The 23,502-nt window shown below is 35.2% G+C and overlaps 1 pseudogene; it reads right to left on the minus strand.

The window, feature by feature from the left end:
- Positions 1-5,447: 5,447 nt before the first annotated feature.
- Positions 5,448-23,502, minus strand: part of LOC132430509 (large ribosomal subunit protein uL6 pseudogene) — a 189,918-nt pseudogene continuing 171,863 nt past the window's right edge.

Raw genomic sequence — 23,502 nt, forward strand, 5'->3', positions numbered from 1 at the left:
TATTTCCAAGGGTGGACCAAGGTCATTAATAAATAGTGTAATACACTGAGGCTAGTTATAACAGGGAAAAAGTACTACCCTCTAGGTCTAATGGGAGCAAGCTAGTACTGGAACCTAAAGAGGATAGCTATACGGAGAAGGCTTCTCAATGGAAGTAACAGCCAAAAGGGACACTGGTCACAAACTGGCAGAGAGACATCCAGGGGAATTAATACCCCTATATCAGTCTCCTCTCTCCTTTGATCTCCTATTGGTACAGCCTGTTGACCAAACCCAAGCAGAAACCAGAGGGTAAGGAAATGCTTTGATGAGTCCCCCACAGGTTAGACTTTTGAGAATGGAACAAGGTGAAGAGTAAACTGGAAGCATAAACAGAAGATTGTCCTAACTCACACCAAGTACACTCACACACTAAACTGTTAAGAACTTACTATATCTTGTTTAAACACATACATGCAGAAATTTGAAATATATATATTCCAGGTAATAATTCATGAACACAACTAATTCATTAAAGTCATTAATGTGTTCTTACTCTTGAGCAATGATGTGTAAAGTTTAAATATTATGGCTTTTTAATGAAATTATTCTATTCAGGATGTCAGTGAAAAAATGATGTATGTGTGCTCATCTCTGTACTGTCAAATCAGACATTCAGGAATTATTATTAGGAGTTATTGAACATGTGTCAGGCATTTAAGAGATTTTCCAGAATATAAAAACACTGAATTCACTCAAAGTTCTACTTATTTTCTTAACCAGTTCCTCTTCTCTCTCTCTTGACCCTTATAGTTCCTGCAGTCTGAACAGATATTTCAGATGCCAGAAAACCATCTCATTTTCCAAGATTAGGTAATATCCCAAGGTGTTTCCTACTTTCAGATTAATTCATAGTAAAATTAGTACCTCTTGGACCAGTAGAGTTCCTAAAGAGAAAATAACAGTACAACAAAAATAAATATTATGTTTTATGTTTTTTAATTTTCTAAGTATTTCTGCATATAAGAACTCAGCTGGTAAGGAAAACATGAATAGTAAAAAGTACTTACAAACTTGGCCGAGGAGGCAGAATCTTTGGGTTTTATAAAAAATATATGTTGTCAGCAGTCCAAACAAAGATAACAGGCAAAAACAAGAGTCTAACACAAGTTCAAATTATTTCAGTTACTCAGAAATCACCTCCTGTCCCTATAATTCAGTGATGATTATAGTGTAAAGTTTCATGGCAGAAGGGCAATTTTCTCTGCCCTCTCACTCGACTATTCAGATGCTCTTCTGCTGTGGTTTGTAGGTGTATTTCCAGTTATTTAGCAATTAAACTGAACCAGGTAAATAGGAATGGAGAACCCATTTCACTGATAACTCACTGGAAGGTGTTATCTTTCTTCCATTTCCTGTTTTTAACCAACAAGCCATCTCCAACCTATATCACAAGAAATATTTGATACTTGTTTTTGCTTCTATAAGAAAATATATTCCAGGTTCTACTATGATGCATGGTCATTACTTTCTTTAATAGTCCACAAAATTCTATTTATTTGAATTATAGCATTACAAGAATTATAATTGCTTATTTTGCCCTGGGAAAATATATTATCACTTCCAAGAGGGGAGTCAGCAAACTGATATGTAGTTTGGACTGGTGGAGTGGAAAGAATATGTGCTTTAAAATCAGAGATTTATTTTATTTTACAAACACTTATATATTGCTCACCATGGGATTCTAAACACTTTATAAACGTTAACTTATAACAACCCTATGAAGAAGACTTTATCCCCCAAGGATCATCATTCTCAATCAAATTTCATGAATAAGGATACTGAGGCTCAAGTGGTTAAACAATTGACCAGGGCTTCCCTGGTGGCACAGTGGTTGGGAGTCCACCTGCCGATGCAGGGGACACGGGTTCGTGCCCCGGTCCGGGAAGATCCCACATGCCACAGAGCGGCTGGGCCCGTGAGCCATGGCCGCTGAGCCTGCGCGTCCGGAGCCGTGCTCCGCAGTGGGAGAGGCCACAGCGGTAAGAGGCCCGCGTACCGCAAAAAAACCAACAATTGATCAAAAGTCACATAGCTTATAAGTGGTAGAATGAGGATTTTAAATCAATCAGTCTCTATTCCCAATATGGGGGAAACATATTCTACCTCAGTAAATTGTAAGGATTCAATGAGATGTTTAAGGGCTACCTCCTCTCCCTATGTTCTGCTTCCTTCCCTAGACAATGAAACATGCTCAGTATTCTTCCTTAAAACAAATGATTTAACAAACAAAAAACAACATTGTCTTACTCCACTTTCTTCTCTAAGTTTACCTGATTTCTCTGCTATTCATTGTCAAATTTATTGAAAGGACTACAGCTGATACCTCTATTTCCTCATCCACCCTTTACTCTCACTTACCAGCTCCTCCACTCTGTCTTTGAGTCTTCTCCTCTTCACAGAATCTGTTTCTATTAATGGTCACTAATGACTTTCAAATTTCAAGTTCAATGGAGATTTTTAATCATTAGTTGGTCGCAGTCAACACATCTGATCACTCCTTATTCAGATTACTCTTTTCTTTTGGTGCCCTTGATTCAAAATTCAGAGTTCTGTCCTATGCTTCAATTTTCTCATACTACATACTCTGCTGACATGATAATATCCACTACTCTGACTTCAGTTTCCTTGTATGTAGGTGCTTGTGAAATACCGTGGGTTCCAGTGTTAGTATCTCTTGCCCTAATGCCCAGCTGCCATCAGCTGCTGACATCTATAGTAAATAAAGCCTATGACTTGTTTCTGGATTTATCAGGCTAATAGCGCTCTTACCTAGTCTGACTAGGGAGACTACTATTTTGCCATGTGATATATTCAGTGGTCTTCAGATACCCACCTGGGCACCCTCTCTTCAGTCTCACAGCATTGTGGATACTGCAGAGGCATAACTGCTCCCTTTCCTCCCCATTTTCTGGGACTATTTTACCCAACTGGATAGACTTTGTTGTGGGGTGCTAAGCCAGATCACATCCCAGATATCTGCTTCCTCCTTCTCTAGGCTTAAAGGAAAACTAGAAAGTCCTGCAGAAAATTGCAAGTATGCCTTTGTCCTTTTCCAACTGGTCATGTTACTGCCTAACATACCAGCTGGGTGGCCACATGTTACACTGGCATTCCCTCTAAGGGAAACTTGATTTTTTTTCTAACATGTAGGTAAGAAAGTGAGAAACAAACACGCTTGCTCAGAACTCCTGAAAAATTATCTGGTTGTTTCTATTGCTGGAATTATGATGTTGTGGACTGAATAAGAGAGGAGGGGAGGAGTAAAAGGACTGTTTTATCCTCCACTTTCTGTCTTTGCAGAGCCGGCTCCCCTCTGGCAATGGGAATAGCTACTTTCATTTTTCTAATACATTTCTGAACTTACAATTTGTTCTTCCCTATCCTGTGGCTAAGATATAGACATAGCTGATATAGATTTGTGACAAATACAAGTTCTATAGGTCCTTTAGAGCCTGTTGATCGATAAAAGAAGGTTAAATGAGATAGAGAATTAAACATGTTTCTAACTCTGGGGAAGTGTTCCATGGGGTAATACGGGCCAGTATACTGACCAGCATTAGCTGGTCACTCTGACCCTGTCCACTTGGCCCACCAGACTCTAGGGGAGAAACTGAAAGGAAACACTGCTAGTGCTCTCTATGACACAAAAGGATAACCAAGTAGAGGTTTTATGCATAAATTCACTAAATCTCCAAAGACAATTTTAATGACTTCTATTTCAGAAGTTGGAGATATGACATGATATGATTTCTGATTATGCCTTTCTGTGGAATTCTGGAACCTGTGGTAAAGATCACTGAAAGTTTGAAAACGGCATCTCTAAAATAAAATTGAGTAGCCTATGGTCATGTTTATTTGCCAAAGGCATGGTTGATGATATAAAAATATGATCTATCTCAGCTGGCTAGGCAGCATCTTAATAAATGCACTGACTCATGCTGTGATTTCAGTCACCTGAGATGAGTTTTTTGGATTAAACCCTTTTCCCCCTGATTCCAACTTATGTTTTGTCTTATCTTTACTACCTTCAGCAAATTTATGTAGACAGCCTGTGCAAATGGTGGAAGGAGGATAAAGAAACCTCTTTTGCTTTGTAAATTTGCATTTTGATTTGTGTGATATTAAAATTGTTCAGAGGTGGTTAAAATAGGGAAACATTTACCCAGAGGTAAGAACCTGAGTGAAAATGAGAAACAGCTGGGGATATCCAGCTAAATGGGTTTCTTATAAATATCCATTGGAATTATCTGCGACAAAAGAAGACAAAGATTTAGAAGTGTGATATACCAAAGGGCTCTAGAAATTGCTTAAAACAGATCTTTTCAGGCTAAAAGTAGAAAATAGGGCAGTGTTAAGAAGGCAATTATCACCTGTAATCTAAATATCAATTGATTACACATGTGGTAACTAATGGACTCAAACTATGAAAGTGAACTAAAGCTTCTGCAAGGAGTGAAAATAGCATATTCCCTCATTTATTCAAAAATTATTTATTAAGAATCTGATATGTGACAGACACTGGGGCTTCAGTGACAAACTATAAATTGGTGAGACACAAAATAAGCAATGAAATACATGAATAAGCAAAACACCCAAAGGTTATATAGTAGGTTCTGTAGGAGAAGTAAGCAGATGTTTTGACAGAAAAAAGTTCAAAGTGGGGAATGTATTCCAGATAGGATGGTCAAGAAACACCTCTCTCAGGGTGTGACATTTCATCTGAGATCTAAGGAATAAGAAGAGCCATGGGAAAGTGGTCCAGATAGAGGTGAGAGTGGATATAAGGATCTAAGGCTAGAAAGGCTCCATGTCTTCAAAGAAGACAAAGAACAATGCAACTGAAGAAAAAGCTAGGGGGAGTACAATGGGTGAAAACCCAGACAAGAGTTAAAGCATGCAGTATCTTATAAATCAGGATAAGGAGTTTCGATTTTATTTGAGCACAACAGAAAACCATTAAGAGGTTTTAAGTAGGGAAGTGATGTGATCTGAATGGTTTTTCAAAAATATTTGTTTTGTGGAGAACTTAGAAGGAAGAAATGAGAAAGTCCTCAGACTAATTAGAATACTAACAGTAACACAGGCTAGAGATGATTGGGGCTTGGACTAGAGAGGGGCAGGGGAGGCAAAGAAGAGTGGATTGAATAGACATGTATTTCAGAGGTAGAACTAACAAACTTGAAACTGAGCAAAAACAGTTTACAGAGAAAGATGAATTAAGGATGATTCTTGGCTTGAGCAAGTGATGGTTCCATTGTAAAAACAAACAACAGCTTGTGGATAGAGTAACCAGATGATCTGGGTTTTTTCAACAGAGGCTTTTATCGCATCTTTAAAATATCACAAGAAGGTCTTAGGAGTCATCGGGCATCTTACTGTTTCCATAGATAGACAACTCTTAGACTTTATTCATCAGCCTGCTGGACTTTTCCTTTTTCAGAAACATAGACACCATCTCCAAATTTTCTGATATTCTCATTTATAACTGTTCTGGCTTGCTGAGTCAAAATAGCTAAATTTGATACATGTTTAGTACTGTTTCCTTCAAGATTAACTCATCATTCTGGACTCAAGATAGTGAACAAAGAATACCTTGCCTCATGCAAACCCTGCAGATGTAGTTTTCAACCAAGAAATTTCTAATTTCAACAAGAGACCCGTTCTACATAATGAGGTTGATGGGCAAGTGGCACAAATCTCATCTTGTAACAGGAGCCCACTGTGACACCCTTGATCATGTTCTATGCATGACTATAGATAGTGTGAACAGTAACCACTTCCTTTCTATTTCCCTACTATTTGTCAATGCTGGGGTCTCTTCACTCCAAGGAGACTGAATTCTACATTGATGTGCCTGAAGTTCCTCCACAGAGTTTCTCTGGGGTCCTTGAAAATAACTGTGCGTCCTTTCAGAGTGATGTCAACATTTCCTGGAATGTCAACAGTCTGATGAGAATCATCTTTGTTCTCACAGTAGAGGTAGCAAAAATCGTAAGTGATCTGTTTTGAATGTATTATGTTTGAATTACCCTAGGGGCGATGTCAGGAAGACAGCTGAATATATGTGACTGAAGCTTATAGAAGAGATCTGGACAAAAGATACAAATTTGGGAGTCATCAGCATGGAGGTAAATATTATTTATGGTCATAGGACTAGGTAAGATCATCTAAGTGCCATTTGTTACGACGAGTAACATATGTGTAGAAAACCTGAAAGTCTTTTGAGAATAAAATCTGAAACTTAAAACCATTTTTGCTAAAGAAATCATCACAGAGGAGTGACCCACACTAAATTTGGGTTTTGTTTCTTGATTCACCTATGCCTAAAATTTATTCTGTTTAGTTGTACAGGCTTCTTGCATTCAAAGAAACTCCCGTAATTCTATCACTTTATATACTATTTTCAAAGAATAAATTAGCATGTTAAAGACGTTGGTGATTTACATGAAGACTTCGTCAGAATAGTTAAATCTTCAAAAGACAAAGAGCTGGCTGATGAAAGTGTTGACAAAGGTAAGGGTTATGTGTTGAATGACAGAAATAGCTTTCACAAAAATGCAGTTCAGAGTGATGACTTGGAATGTCAGAAATAAATGATATTAGTTACATTAAAAGTTATATATTTCTGTTGAAACAATTATTGAAACAATCTGTTGAAACAATTATTCAAGAAGATTGGGGATACATATCTATGTAATAGTTTATTTTTTTTTAATTTGTAGGTTAAAAAGAATAAAGGCTAAACTTCAATTAACCATGTGAGGTAGGTACTTAAAATAAAATGTAAATTTAAGCTGTGTGGTAATCAGTTAAAATCAGATAGACCTGAAGTGTAATCCATGCCATCACGTCCCAGCAATGTGTCTTTGGAGTCTTACTATCTATGCCATTTGTCAAATTCTCATAATAACAGTCTAGAACATAAAGAGCTTTCCTCAAACATTGTTTGAAGGGATTTTTCCCTGTTACTAAGCATATTACAAAATTATTTTAATAGTTGCACAAGGGTCCATTTACTGAAAGTTCTAAGCCATCATTTATCTATTATCCTTCTGTTGGATATTTAGAATATTTTTCATTTTACATTATTATCATAATTTTTTATTTGTTTTGAATCTCAGCCCTTGGTATTCTGCAGAAGCTCTGCTATACATGCCCCCACCCAAGTCTATTCACTTGACCCTCTCTTACAAGATGTTTAGATAGCCTCTACTCCTTCACTCTCCTCTCATACCTCCAAGACCTCTTCTCTATTTTCCCCCTCAGCTTGATGATCTTGCTTCCTACGCTAAAAAAAAAAAAAAGAAAAGAGAAAAAGAAGCAAACAGAAGAAAACATTCCAAGCTGCTACAATCAAGTCACCTATTTGTATCTGTGCCTATACATTCTGTCTTCCCTTCTGTTACTTTGAATGAACAGCCTGTGTTTTCACTGAAGGACATTTCTTCCACTTGTACACCTGCTCCAACACATTGCTCCAGGAATTTTTGTCTTGGACATTATAACTTTCCCTCTTGACTAAATTATTCCAAGGGCATACAAGCATTCTGCTATTTCTCCCATCTTAAAAAAAAAATCAGAAAACAAAATTCAGTACCACATCCTTTTTCTACCTTATCTGCTCTCCTTTAGAGGAAAACGACTAAAAGTTTTCTTTATAAGCTGTCCTCAGTTCCTTTCTTTCCATTCTCTTGAATCCTGTCCAATTAGCATTTCACCCCATAGGCCATCAAAACTTCCCTCAAGGTTATCACTACCTCCATATTTTAAGCCAATAATAAATGCTCCATCCTCATCTTATCTAAAAGACCAGCAGTACTAATAAGGCTGAGGATGGTCTCCTTAATATACTCTCTTCACTCAGCATCCAGGTTTTCATGTGCTCTTCTTTCTCTCCCAATTTTTATAGCTTCTCCTCATTCAGTTTTGCTGAGTTTACAGTATCTCATGACCTCCAAACACTGGAAAAGCTCGAGCCTCAGTTCTACTCTTAAAACCTCTTGATTTTATACCATCACTGCCCTGTGATCTCATCCAAGACTTTTTTATGCTGAAAATTTTCAAATTTATATCACCAGCTCAGACCCCTCTGAACTCTACACTTAGATGTACAACTTTCTAGTAAGATATACCTGTTGGATGTAAGAATTTCAAAGACTAAACTCATGATCCGTACCTCCAAACCTGCCCTTCCCACAATTTTTCTAAAAATCAATAAAATCAATCTTCTTAAAATTAATCAGTATATCAATACTCTGGTCTTTCCCACTTCTCAGGCCAAAAAAAAAAAAAGTTATTCATGATTTGATTGTTCTTTTTGCCTTTTATACTTTTCCTCTGTCAACACATTCTTTCCTTTCTACCTTCAAAATGCAGGCAGTGTCTGAACATTTTTCATTATTTCCATTACTCCTTTCCTAATACAAGCTATCACTATCACTCACTCAGATTACCATAATAACCTTCTGGTTCAGCGGTGTGCACTTTTACCCACAAGGATCAGATAGTGAGTGTTTTAGTTACTGCAGGCCATAAGGTCCTGTTGTAGCTACTTACCTCTGCCACAATGTGAAAACAGCTATCTACAGTATGCAATTTAATGAATGTAGCTGTGTTCCAATAAAACTATTTACTAAAACAGGAAGCTGGCCAGATGTGAACTATGGGCTGTAGTTTTCCAACACCTATTCTAGTTTGTCTCTCTGACTCATCTTTCTTTCCTAATATCTATTCTCAACACAAGGGCCACAGTGATCCCTTTGAAATGAAAATCAAAGCACATGATACATCTACTTAAAACTGCTTGTGCTCCCCATTTCACTCACAGGAAAAGCCAAAATTCTTAGTATAGCATACAAATTTCTAAACAATGTTTCCTCAATTTTGCTCCCTGTGATCCAGCCACATTGATCTTTCTGCTGGTCCTTGAACTTGCCACATGCATGACGGCATCTGTCCTTTCTATGTCCTGTCTGAGAACCCATGGAACTGCGAAGCTCACTTTCCACCTTCTTTAGGTCCCTGATCAAACGTCACATTTTCAAGGAAGCCTTTCCTCCCTAAGAAATTACCATCACCCTCCTCCCAACATGCCCCATTCTCTTTTCCTGCTTTATTCTTTTTCCACCATTACCAGCTGGTATGCTAAAAAGTTTAATTTTTATTTGTTCCCTCCTCAGAATACGTCCCACTACAATATTGGGATATACTTGAGGATAAGTTTGTTTTAATGGTTTTCTATTTTATCCCCAGAATCTAGAACAGTTTCTGGTATATGATTTGGGACCAGTAAATAAATATTTGTTGAATGAAGCAACGTAAATGAACATGTGGAGGGCAAGAGAGAGTTCCTGGCCTAGATGTACCGAAGAGAAATTACTGCATCACATGGTAGAAGTTATTTAAAACTTCAAATGTAATATGCCAAGGTTTATCTCTAATTTTTTTACATAACGTTTTGATGTCCTTTCTTCCCTCTGTCTCTGTGATGCTTAATTTTTTGTGTCAATATGATTGAACTAAGGGATGCACTGATAGCTGGTAAAACATTATTTCTGGATGTTTCAATGAGGGAGTTTCTAGAAGAGGTTAGCATTTGAATTGAACTGAACAAAGCAGATGTCCCTCCCCAATGTGGAAAGGCATCAGCCAATCCCACTGGAGGCCCATACAGGGCAAAAAGGTGGAAGAAGGGTGAACTTCCTCTCTCTCTGGTTGATCTGAGACATCCATCTTCTCTTGCCCTCCTGATTCTCAGACTTTCTGACTCAGACCACTACTTACACCATTGGTCTCCTAATTCTAAGGCTTTCAGACTCAGACTGAATTCCACCACTGCCTTTCCTGGGTCTCCTGTTTGCAGACAGCACATCCTGGGACCTCTTGGCCTCCTTAACTATGTGATCCAATTCCTATAATAAATCTCCTTTTATCTCTATCTACATCTATATTTACTATTGGCTCTGTTTCTCTGGAGAACCTTGACTAATATAGCCTCCAAAATGAAAATGACTGTTTATTTAACATGCTTTCAGTATTACCCAACTGAACTACATGTACACGGTCATATCTATACTATTTCTAGTTATACTAATCTCATATTTTTCTCCTATTATGCTCACAAACGAAACAGGTCCAATATTTTACTTAGGAGCAAAGAACTTCAGAGACAACTTTAAAGCATTCTGTGTATTATAGTACTTACCCCTCTAAACTCTAATCATTATTTTCATTGTTGACAACTCCTATTAGATCAGCATGCTGTTGAGTATATCTAACTAATTTAACTAGTAATTTAGTAACTAACTTAACTGGTAAGACCCAAGATCTCCCAATTTCAGGTGTGAGAAAAGCACAGAATGAATGAATGAATGAATAAACAGATGAATCAATGTTTAGCAGTACTGGCATCAGGGCTTGGGCTCTCTTACTTCTAGTATGGTCTTCTCTCCACTACAGCATGCTACTTTTACAGTGACTTCACAAATACTTGTTAAGAGGTAGAAAGTCCCCTAAACTTCGACTTCTAAAAACAATGACAGAAAACCAAAAGCCCTACACACCCAACTGCCATTCTAACTAGACAACAGATAATTCATGAAATGAAAAGACTAATAAAAGCAAACCACAGAATTGGTTTCACAAAGTTATTCTGAAAACAAATGCAGCAATAAATTAGTCAGTGGCTGGGTTTGAAAAGAGAACCTGGACAGAATTAAAAGGGCTGCTCCTGCATAGCACAGGGATATCAGCTCAGTGCTTTGTGACCGCCTGGAGGGGTGGGATAGGGAGGGTGGGAGGGAGGGAGACGCAAGAGGGAAGAGATATGGGGATATAAGTATACGTAGAGCTGATTCACTTTGTTACACAGCAGAAACTAACACAACAATGTAAAGCAATTATACTCCAATAAAGATGCTAAAAAAAAAAACAAAGAAGGGCTGGTAGATAAATGCCTTCCATGATTCTATAATAGTAATTCTTAAATGTATTTTAGTTTTGGTTTCTGAACCCCTGGCATCAGTATCACACAGCATGCTTGTTAAGAATTCAGAGTTTGTGACCCCCAACCCAATCTCCGAATTTCTGGAGAGCTAATCCTGGAATCTGAATTTTAACTACCCCTCAGATTCTTATATACACTTTAGATTTACAGTCAGAGCCTTGCTACTCAATGTGCTCTGGAACCAGCCACAAGGACACCACTGTGGAAGGTGCTAGTGATGATGCATATTCTCAGGCCTCTCCTCAATCCTACCCAAGTCTTCATTTTAACGAGATCCCTGGGTGATATGAATGCAAATTAAAATTTAAGAAGCACTACTCTTGAGATCACCTTTCCATACGCAATGAAACATAAAGGAACTATTATTTCCCCTATTAGCTAGTCTTTCTTTACACTTTCCACTAATCGCTCTCCAATGTTACTTTAGAGCCCTACATGGAAACCAGACCATTAATTTACATAAGATAGAATTATGTAATACATAAAAACAGAATGGTCGAAGAGGAAAGGACCTTAGAGAGCACCTCTTTGAACTCCTTCATTTTACAAATGCAGAGAAATCAGACCCAGAGAGGTCATCTGGGCTCATGAAGATAACTGATGGTTAAGCCAAGAATATATTTCAGGCCCCCTGATTCTGATTTCCTGGCTAATTATATGCTGCTTCCTTCCAGAAGAATTTTACTCATAATTGGGGTTTTATTAAAAATTTGGCCTTTAACTTATACAGTTTTTTTCAAAGCAAAGTCAAATAGTTAGCAAGTAAGAAATCCACTGTTAGTCAAATGTGACATCATCAGTCATCCTAAAAAGGAGACTAATTTAAAAAAAAGGACTAGGCTCCTCTATAATCAAGAAGATTATTTTTTAATCTAATTCATTTTTCAGAATAATTACTCAAAATGAATCACTGTCAGTTTATAATAATAATCAGAGAGGAGTTAGAAAATATTGGTGATATTGCAGGGTTCAATTTCTTCCCAAGATAAGAAGATCAAATCAATCCAACAACTGGGAATTGCATTACAGCTATTTCTAAATGGAGTTTAGCTGCATCATTTTACATTCCAGGTCCTTTGGTCTCCAATGTTCAATTTTCTTGTGTGAAAAATATATGCACAGTGGATATAAGATGGTATTTTGGAACTAATTACAGCCTCTTTCAGCTTCCTAAAGGAGGCTTTCTTAGCACAAGCAAATGCCTTCCTTTATTTCTTTCTTTGCTTTTTGTCTAGTCAAAAAGGAATGACAAACAACTCAGTCCTGAATGATTCTCTTTTGAGTTGTGAAAGGGACAAATAAGAAAGGAATGTGCCAGTAAAGCAATAATACAGTGAATTTACATATTAATGATGATCCACTCACACAGGATTTGTTTCTCAAATAAACAGCCTAAGCTATTCTGCCTCTCCTAACATGTGAAATCATTTAGTATAGTGCCTAACACAGGGGTTCTAAATAAATATTACTGTTGTTTTTTATAAACCCCAGACCATAACATAAGCATTTCCCCCAAGTATTAAAGCAGATTTTTAAGGTCCAGTTAACTCTTTCAGAAGAGAGAACATTACATAACTCAAAATGTAACTGTTTGTACTTAGAAATTGTGAAATAATGTCGCTCAGGACGCAGTTTTAACAGAGGAACCCAATTGAGTGGATTCAGAGTGTGTGCTGGGGGAAGAAAACTGTGCTGACTCATGGTCCATCTGATATTGTTTTTCTGACCAAATGCTTCATTATATAAGAATTTCTTCTTTGATATGGCCACTTGCTGTTAAAACTGCTCACCGTGACCTCAAATGTCACAAGAAGCAATGCAAGCACATTGGGTTACTATTTGTGAGACAGATGACTCAGTTAGTCTAAAATGGTTTTAGAGGAATTGATCTTGAGATAGGATTAGATAGCCAGTTGTTAATTTTTTTTAGCCTAAGCCTCAGTTTCTTCTCTAAATTGAGGATACAAATATCTACTTAAGAAGGTTTTTACAGAAAGGATTAATGTAATGCTGTAGGAAAGGTTTATATCAACTGCCTGACCTAAGTGAGACACTCAATATTACTGATCTCCTTCTCCCTTTATACATGCCGGTCTGGTGACTTCTTGTCTATGTTTGTAAAGACAGTAAAAACTATTGAAGTTGGCAACCTCTGTTCAATCCAAGCCAATTTATACATACAAGAGTAGACCAGCCCTATAATGGGCAGAACTGCCACAAAGGATAGTCAGCAATCAGGATAGTACCCCCTTGATTATGTCTAGCTCTATGTATGCAAACACATTTGGAATTCAGTCAAAACAACTGACACAAGAACTTTGAATTTAAGAGTCTTAATTTCAAAGAGTAAATGAATACCAGAGCTTCTATCTTGCCCAGCAATTTTTCACATGAAAGCAATAGCTAATTACTTTCTCAGTAGAAAATATCAGACTTTGGAAGTGCAAACTACTTGTAATTTTTCAGTGGTCACCAACAGTCTCAAGTAAAACCTAGTAAAAGCAGATAAATAAAAGGAAATCCTACAAGACTGAATTTAGCCATATTTCTATTTTATACACATGTATTTCACTTAATTGAGCTAAGAGGATACAGTATTCAATTGACGGTTTTAGTCAATTCAGGCTTTACAACAATGATTCAGTCAAAGGTTCATACTGGCAAACTCTGTAGCCTACCAACCCAGTGAAATATTGAAATCTTTGGGAGTATGTTCTCAGGCTGTGTAAGCATCATGAATTTAATTCAATAAAACTTTTTTTGCTAGATTTTTCTCTGCTAATAAAAGAGCTTCAACAGGAGACACTTGATGTTTTAGCATACCACAAAAATCAAAGTATATGTTGTAGAATTAAGGACTGGGCTCTTAAGAAACACAGCAAATAGTTAAGCCACTTCATGAATGTAGTATGCATATCTATACTACACTGGACAGTCAGAAGCTTGAAAAATTAGCTACATTGTAAATAGTGGTTTGACTGTACTGTGAAAATGATCTAATTCAAACTAAGAGGATAAAAAAATATATTATTATGAAAGAGAAAATCTTGGGAAGATGGGAATTGTGTCAGTTTGCTAGGGCTGTCATGACAAAATACCACAGACTGGGTGGCTTAAACAACAGAAATTTATTTCTCACAGTTTTGGAGACTGAAGTCCAAGATCAAGGTGTCAGCAGATTTGGTTTCTCCTGAGACTTCTTTTCTTGCCTTACAGATGGCAGGCCTCTTGGTGTGTCCTCACACAGCCTTTCTCTATATGTGTGCATCCCTGGTTCTCTTTCTCCTCTTATAAAGGATATCAATCATGTTGGATTAGGACTCTACTGGTCTCATTTTAACTTAATCACCTTTGAAGGTCCTATAGCCACATATAATCACATGAATTAAGATCACCCAAACAACCTCATTTAATTTAATTACCACTTAAAAGGCCCTATTGCTGAATATACTTACATTCTGTGGTACTGAGGGTTAGAATTTCAATATAAGAATTTGGTTGGCATGGGAAGGGGATGGGGATAAGGGACACAATTCAGCCCACAATAGAAATATATCTGCATGTGGCCAGGTCATGGTTCCTGCTGTGAATTTTCTACTGTTAAACTGATTTCCTTTTATGAAACAGTGAATTAGGAAATTCTTGCATGTTTTGTTACATATCTATCATTCTTATTATCACTCTTGTAGGTCTTTAGGTTAGCTATTGATAGGACACAGATGGTATATATTGTCAGACCTTTTTACTATGACTAAGAGTTTTGTAAAAATCTTTTACTTGGAATGAAGTTAATAGACGAGCATAAAACTAAACAACACATTTGGCATCCAAGCTTCCTTCAAAATTCTCATTGGAACAAACTGCCAGGTTCAAACAATACAGTAACTTTCTCTTTTCCCCAAGTCAAAGGATAGGATTAGAAGTGTTGTCAGAGAAAATGTAAATGTCAGTGTTATGTAAATATAGACTTTGGAGGATTCTCAGAAAGAACCTTTGGTTGGTATTTCTGTATAGATTTAACTTCTAATAAATTGTAAGTCATATTGTGAAATGTGAAACTAATGTAGAGAACAGTAAATTCATTCAATGCTCCATAATTTTGGAGCCCTAAAAGGTGAATTTCTCTAATTTCTTTTGCTACAAAGTAAAGAGTAAGCTTTAACAAACTTTTTCGGTATTTGTTTCCTTTGGAGAAAAAGTAATTTGGATGTTAGATATAACACAAACTATTTTAAATATCTGCATTATCTTGGCTGAGCAGAGCCGTAAGCCTAGTTTCATAGGAACTGATGGTCTTTCTCTGATCTTCTGTCTGATGCACTAGTTTCAGCCTGACACTATGTCTATGACTTCCTCCTATAGCCTATTAGGATGGTACAAGACACCATCTGCCCTTCTGGGTTTCCCTTCATACAAATCTGGGTTCTACCCTCTCAAAGACAAGAAGGGGGTTTCTTTGCCTTTCCCAAGACATGCTGAAAAACGTTTACTTTAATACTGCTATGTTTTACCACATATTTCATTTTCATTTCATCTCTATTTCATTCTTTTCCTAACTAGTAACAGTATTTTTTACTAAAAAAAATTAATACGAGAAAATGTTTCATTCTGAGAACACATTAAGTAACAGTAGAGATCAAGGTTAGAAGGTTTATAAAATGATCACAAATATTTCAAGACAGATAATTCATGCTGAGCATAACTGTAAACATCCAAATTTTTTTTTGGCCAAGGATCAGGGTAGGGAGAATCATTTTATTCTCTTATTTGTAAGTGGTCATTTAGTTGTAAGCAATAAAAACCAACCCTCCCTCCCCAAAAAAGAAAAGAAAATATTTTAGGATTCTTAGTTCACAGAATTGAAGTTTAACATTCAGTTATAAGAAGAACAGAAATCATCAAAGCAGCTCTAGAGAGTTTTATCTCTTATAAATTGAGATACACAGAGACTGGAAATGCTACTAAAATAGGAATTTGCTAGAGATTACCAGATAATAAAGATACTGCAAAGATTTATGGCAAAAGAATGAGAAAACAAACATCCCTTAACTAAAATGCCATAAAATAATTCATTGTTTAGATCACTGGAAGCAAAAGATGGAAGAGAAGAGAAGAGATTTATCCCATAGAAATAGTCCTAAAATAAGCATGTATCACCAAGATGGCACAAAGTTCTAAGATTTTCTTCTAACTTTCAAATCATACTGAATAGAAAGAAAGCTTTGGAAAAGTTAGTGGCTAAAATGGACTAACCCAGAGCTTTATCAGCATTTTTAAAAGATATGCTTTTATAAAAAAAAGAAACCACGCAATAAAACATGACAAAATACAAGAAACAACATGGCCCTCAACTTGGCTTATGCCATTAAGATCCTATACATTATTCTGTATAAAGCAAAAGATGTTTTACCCAACCAACACTAATCTATTCATGTAGGAACACTGACATTAGCCAAGTATTCAAGTCCACCTACAAACTTTCACCTAATTTATTATATTTAATATTTATACAATATTGTCTAACTCTATATCATATAAAAGTATACATTTATGAAAAAATATTACATAGATATATTTTATTTACAAGAAAAAGTACATAAAGTGTGACTCTGGAGAAAAATATAGAAAGGTAGAATAAATGGGCCAAAATAATTTAAAAATATAATTGAAGAACATTTCTGAAACTAGAGTTGAAATTGAATACTTAAAAGATAAAGCAAATTATATACAAATATGTTTTTATGTTTTCTTTAGCCTCTTCCATAATAATACTCAACTTTAGAATATAGTAGAGAAATATCTAAAAAAATTTGAAAGGATGGTGGCACATCCTTTATGTATAGGCAATTTGTCTTTCAAAAATACAGTAACAAACAGGCATTCTTTAGCAAGCCTGACACTGGGAATATAGCATATATGAAAATTATATTTGATGGTAAGCTAAAAGATTAATCAAACTGAAGAATCCTAGAATGGAGATATGTGATGAACAGATTTCAGAACTATAAAGCTAATACTCAATAAAGGAGAGAATTAAGGTTTCATAACTGTAAATAAGCAGTAGGTACCTTGACAATATAAAAATAAAAGTATAATGAAACAATATACTATAGAGAAGGAGGAGAAAGAAATAAGTGAGATAATGTCCTTATAATTTTTGTCAAGAATTCAATACAGACTAAAACTGAAATATTAAGAGAAACACAATAATGAATTCATAACCTTAAGTGTCTTCATAATATTCTTTTACAAGTTGAGAAATTTCTTTAGATACTTATGTCATTTATTATAGAGAAATATTTATCAGAAATTAAGCAATTCCCTCAGTTTCATCTTATTTTCTTTTTGTAAGTACATTTACTTAATGGTTTATATAGAATCAGGAAGAATGAAATCCCAGGTTTTAAAATTATTTCTATTTATATGCTTTTATATTTTCATAGAGATAAGTCTGGAACAATGTTACCCAGTTGTTAACAAATGATTATATCTCAAATACTTTGTTTTCTTTTTTTTTCGTTATCCAATGCATGGTTTGGACTGCTTTTATACAACAGTTGCATATAATCTTAACAGAAAAGTCGCCATTCTTTCCAAAAATTGTACTTCATATGATAGCATATATAGAGTATTTAAAATATCAACTCATAAAATTATAAATTGGAGGGACTCATAGTATCTATCTTAGAGGTCATATGAAGATTTATTGTAAAAACTAAGAACAGTCCCTAGCACATAGTAATCATGCAATATGCATTAGCTACACCTTCAGCTAACCACATCTATGCTAGTAGAGCTATTATTTTTACTTAAGTGAGAATCTGATAAATTATAACTTGCAAATACTACTCATATTTTTTTCTCTTGAAAAATAGAACAATAACTACTAAGCATTATTATGGGGGTTAAAAAAATCATTACTTAAAGGCAGATGCTGGGTAGTTGTCTAGGCTAACTCTCTAAGTGATTCACTCTTTCATACCACCTCATTGTACCCATTTATAATTAAATACCTGCTATGACTAAAATATTCTGTGAGGTACTCTAGACACAGTAGTGAACAAGAGAGATTGCAGGTAGGCATTCATTTCTCATCAATAGTAAAAATTCTGTATGGTAAATCTTATAATATAAAATTTCTAATGTCCTGATTAGCATAGTCAATATATTTCAATGTTGACTATGAAAGAATTCAAACGTTTAAACTACATTGTTATTAAGCTTATTTGCATCCATGTATAAATTAATTCTGATACAATATTCAGTCATAATTTTTTGAAAGCATCAATAAGCTTTTAATATTTAATACTGATTCAAATGAGGTTTTGACTTACATCCTCATATGTTCCATATCATTTCTTTCAGAAGACTATGAGGCTATGCTAAAGAAAAATGAGTTGTAAGGTCAAGAGATCCCCATTTCCCAACAACCAATGACTTCCCAGTAGAAACCACTACGTGTTCTTACTACAACTTAATTACTTTTTGACAAATTCTCTTAGTGTTTCATAAATTAATAAATTATTTTAATTAAGGCAATGCATTTTTTAATAAAAGGGCTTTATAATATACTGGCTCTGAAAATAATAAATTACCAAATATATAATGTCAAACACAAAAAATTCCAATAATGGACACATTCCCTATAAGTTATCTCTGTTTAATAATGAGTACACGGCTTCCCTGGTGGCGCAGTGGTTGAGAGTCCGCCTGCCGATGCAGGGGACATGGGTTCGTGCCCCGGTCCGGGAGGATACCACATGCCACGAAGCGGCTGGGCCCGTGAGCCATGGGCGCTGAGCCTGCGCGTCCGGAGCCTGTGCCCCACAACGGGAGAGGCCACAGCAGTGAGAGGCCCGCGTACCACAAAAAAAAAAAAAAAAAAGATGAGTACAAACCACTACCTAATACAGTCGTTAAGGGCCAAATTTTAAATTAGCTTAAAAATAGGGAATTTTTTAGATTAAAAGTTGAATACTTAAGCTAAATATTTGCAAATCCTCACAGTTATAGTAAGAAAATTATGTTTTAGATGTTCAAGTCTTAAATATTTAATAATAGTAATTTGCCAGCTTGATACATGATTCACATAAATACTTTATTACTAGCAGTTTAGAGAAATGATGTTACTTTTGTAATTACAATTCACTTCTTTATCTTTTGATAGTGAGTGAGTTTTATTGAGTATGCTTGAAAATGTAAAATTCATAGACTAATTCTGAAATGTTATTCCAATAAAGTAAGTTCACTCTTGAGAGGAATTTTATCAGAATGATAAAGTGGTTTTAGTCAAGATGTGAATCCAAGTCATTACGGGAAAGCGATAGTCTCTTTGGTTAGCAAGGAAGGTGTTGGAATTGGGTAAACAAATAAAAACTAAAATGTTAAGTGAACAGAGAATCAGGAGCATGAAAAGCCTATAGTAGAATGTCTTATCACACCAGCTAGGTAAGAATTATAAAAACTAAACCAGGAATAAGATTGCTAAAGAGAAGTCTTAACAAAATATTCCAGCTGAGAAAAAGATGCAGCAACTAGAAAGGGAAGCAGGCAGTAGAAATTGCCTTTGAAGCAACTTTACTGCCTCCAGAAGGAAATGTTTTCATGGGTATGGCATTTTTTTTACCAAAAGCATAATGTTCAGACTGGAAGAGGCTTGGCACTCTCAAACGCCTCTGCTGGGAAAACAAATAGGTAAAATTTTTCTAAGTTTCAAATACATAGCACATAAAAAATTTTCAAGCAAACATGCCAATATCATATGATCACCACAGATGTAATATTTACAATTTAATATGAATATGCAAAAAAGATTTTCCTCCAACAGTATTTTTTGAGAGAACTGATCAGAGATTATTTTAATAGAAAACCTAAATAGTCAACAAAAGGCAGTTGGCTAAATTAATTATGATAATGCTACATAATCATAAAAGCTCTTTTGAAAAACTCCGTAAATTGATATATATAGGGACATAGATGGCTGTCATGTATGGTGAAAAACGCAAATTGCACAACTATATGTATAATGTGAATACGTTATATATTCATATAATTATACATATACTTATACACATGTGCTTGCATATATTTGTATGCATAAATTATAGATTTTGTGTATAGATACATGTGTAGAATAAATAGCTAGATATTATCTATATGAGGGATTTTTTTTTGCATAATCAGTTTCTGTCTCAGTCAAGGTTGAGACAAGATCCAAAAGTTTTACCATTCCCCTCCAAATCATATTTATTTCATAAAGCTTCAGATAACTTTTTACTCAAGATACTGTAGAGAAAAAGAAGGGAAAACATTATGTAGAGCATAGAAAAATAATTTAATAACCCTCATGGGACATTTCTGTTCTCTTGCCAAATTCTCTTGTCATTTGTCTTCTCTCCCTCATCCTCATCTTCAATCCAGCTCTCTCTCTTTCCCTCATATTTCCTCCCTTTCTCTCTCTCTCTCTCTCTCTCTCTCTCACACTCTCACTCTCACACACACACACACACACACACACACACACACACACACACACTTTCCTCCCAAGGCTCCTTATTCATCCCCTCATGTTAGTCTCTAAACCATTATTTTTTAAGCAGTTTTGCTTTTTTGCATTCTCACATTTCTAGCAACAGTGGATATAAAGAGTTCCTATTTCATAAATGGTTATCTCCCTGGGAAAAATAAAATTGCAATATAGTCTTTTGTGTATGAATACACATATGTTTTAAAAAATTATTGCATGGTATTCACCAAGCTGTTGATAATAGTTATAGTAAATTTCAGGGAGTTAGGTTGAGAACAGTTAGACTCACAATCTGTATATTCATAAACGCCTGGCTTGTTCAAATACTTTGCAATAAAAATAAACTATTTTGTATATTTTGTGTAAAATGAATATTTCATTCCAATGTTTTCACTCATCTGTGTTATTCTTACAAGCTCCTATCTTGTCTTCTACCTCTAATCTTACCTCTTTCAATATACTGTTAATAGTGAAACCAGCATGATTATTTTTAAATGCAAAATTTATACTATTGCTCATTTTATACTCCTAAATGAATTGGTTTGATCTTAGGATAAAGGTCACCTTTCTTAACAGAACTTATAGGCTTCTTATGAACTATTGTTACCTTTTTCCTCTTTAACCTCATCTATTGTCATTCTTTTGTCATATTTTTGTCTTTAGGTCTTTTAAAGGTCAATTCTTTCTTCTATGATATTTAATAATTTTTTTCATTGCTAAAATTTCTCTTTCCCTTTTCTTCCAAATCCCCCTATTCCCCACCTAACTCCTATTCAGTCTTCAGGATTATACTTAAATGTCCTTTCTTTCATTAATTCTTCCCTGAATTCACAAGTCCCAGTAAGTGCTCCTCATATATTCTTACAGCACAATGAATCTTTGCTCTTAACACACTTGTAACACAATACTTTTTAAAACTTCTCTATATTCTTCATTAGATACTAAGTTCCCTGAGAAAAGCCATTATATGCACTTTATTCAATGCTACATCCCAAGTGCTTGGCATGTAGGAGGTGTTAAAACAGATGTTTCAATAATAATCATTAAACCATGTGGTAAGTGAACTGAATGTCTATTCACTATTCATGTAATAAATAATATATCAGACTGGCTCTATCAGCCAAAATGGGATAGCTTGTATCAGACTAACCTTCCCATCAAAAGCAAAGGTAAACTTTGAAAAATACAAAAAAAAAAATATCCTTTCAAAGCACAGAAGAGCAACTAAGATGCTCAGGATTTGAGAGACAAAGGTCTTAGAGGAAAAAAAGAAAAAATGTATTGAAGAGAGTTCTATGTTCACCACTGCTTTTTCCTCAGGGCATTTTTTTTCTCTAATTTGCATTGCAGGGCATAGAGGGCAAACAGAAAGTTGTGGCTTGGAGGGTGCAGGAGTCTTACTCAGTAAGGAAGTCAAATTTGGAGTTTGAAGCTCCAATGAAGCAAGAAGGAAGGCAGGAGCTCTTGGAGGTAAGGAGACAATAAAAATGAGGGTCCATTATTTTACACGGTCTCCCTCAAGGCATTTGGGGATTCCTCAACTGTACCTGCACTGAGTAAATATTTAAAAGGTAGCTGCTATGAGGATAAAATGAGTTTCTGAAAATATTAGTGTTAATGAGACAAAAGTAGAAGTTTAAAGTCCAGCAAAGAAGAAGAGTAGACCGGACACAGCAGAAGAGAGAATTAGATAACTGAAAAAGTGGTGAGTAGGTGAGTAGAAAAGTATCTAGATTGAAGCAAACACATGAATAAAAAGAATGGAAAATACAGAAAAAAGTGAGATACATGGGGCATAATAAAAATTCTTTTGAAAATTAAAAATAAGATGAAAATTTTAAAAAAGAAATATAAATATATTAATAATTGGAGTATAAAAATGGTAAGAGAATATGAGGCAGAATAAATATTCAAGTAGGTATTGGTCAAAATTGTAAGTACTGGCCAAATTGATAAGTCATATCGTGTCACACATAACACAAGCTCTTTGAATTCCAAACATGATTAGTTTTGTAATTTTTCTGTAACAAAAAAATTACACTCAGGTACATACATCATGGTAAAACTGCTATAAACCAGTGACAAGGAGAAAAATGAGAGAGGCAAAATCAAGAAGGAAGGGATTATTGTCAAAGGGCTAACAGTGAGATGGACAGCTGGATTTTTAAAGAAAACACTGAAAGCCAAAAGACTATAGAATGACAGCTTTAAAGGACAGAAAGTAAAGAACTGTCAACCTAGATCTGTATTCAGTAAAAATATCCTTTTGAAATGAATGAAATAAAAAGTTTTAAAATAAAAACTTTTTCCATTAAAAAAACAGAAATTTGTATAGATGAAACTCATGAGAGGAAAAAACCTCAAAACAATTCTTCAGGGAGAAGAAATACAATTCTAGATAAAGGTATTATAACATACAAATAAACAAAGGCTACCCAAAAGGATACATTTCCATATAAATCTAAATAAATATTGACTGTTTAAAGCAGTAATAATGATTTCAAATATATGTGGGAATGAAATGCATGAAAACAACAAAACCAAAGCAGAAAGGTATGAAGGAAAAGAAATTGCTAGAGATATTTATAACTATCATAGAAGAGGTAAAAGTATTTAAAATGTATTCTTATAAGTATGGATGTTATAATCTCTACATTTAGTAATTCATTTCTGATAAATAATACACAGTGAAATTGACACTGTTGGAGATCTGAGCCTAGGTCATAATAGTTGATACAGTTTTTGCTGGTTTCTCTCTCTCTCATTTCTATCTCTATCCTCTCTATCTCTATTTCTCTAGGTGCTTCCCCCAGAAATCCATGCATCATGCTGTGGGGAAGCCACATAGCCACATACCAATTCCCAATATATGTGTTTCCGTCATATTTCCAGTTGGGGTTCTAGCCGATGGGATCCCGGCATCAGTCAC

The sequence above is a fragment of the Delphinus delphis genome, chromosome 9 (genome assembly GCF_949987515.2).
Source record: "Delphinus delphis chromosome 9, mDelDel1.2, whole genome shotgun sequence".
NCBI classification, from domain to species: domain Eukaryota; kingdom Metazoa; phylum Chordata; class Mammalia; order Artiodactyla; family Delphinidae; genus Delphinus; species Delphinus delphis.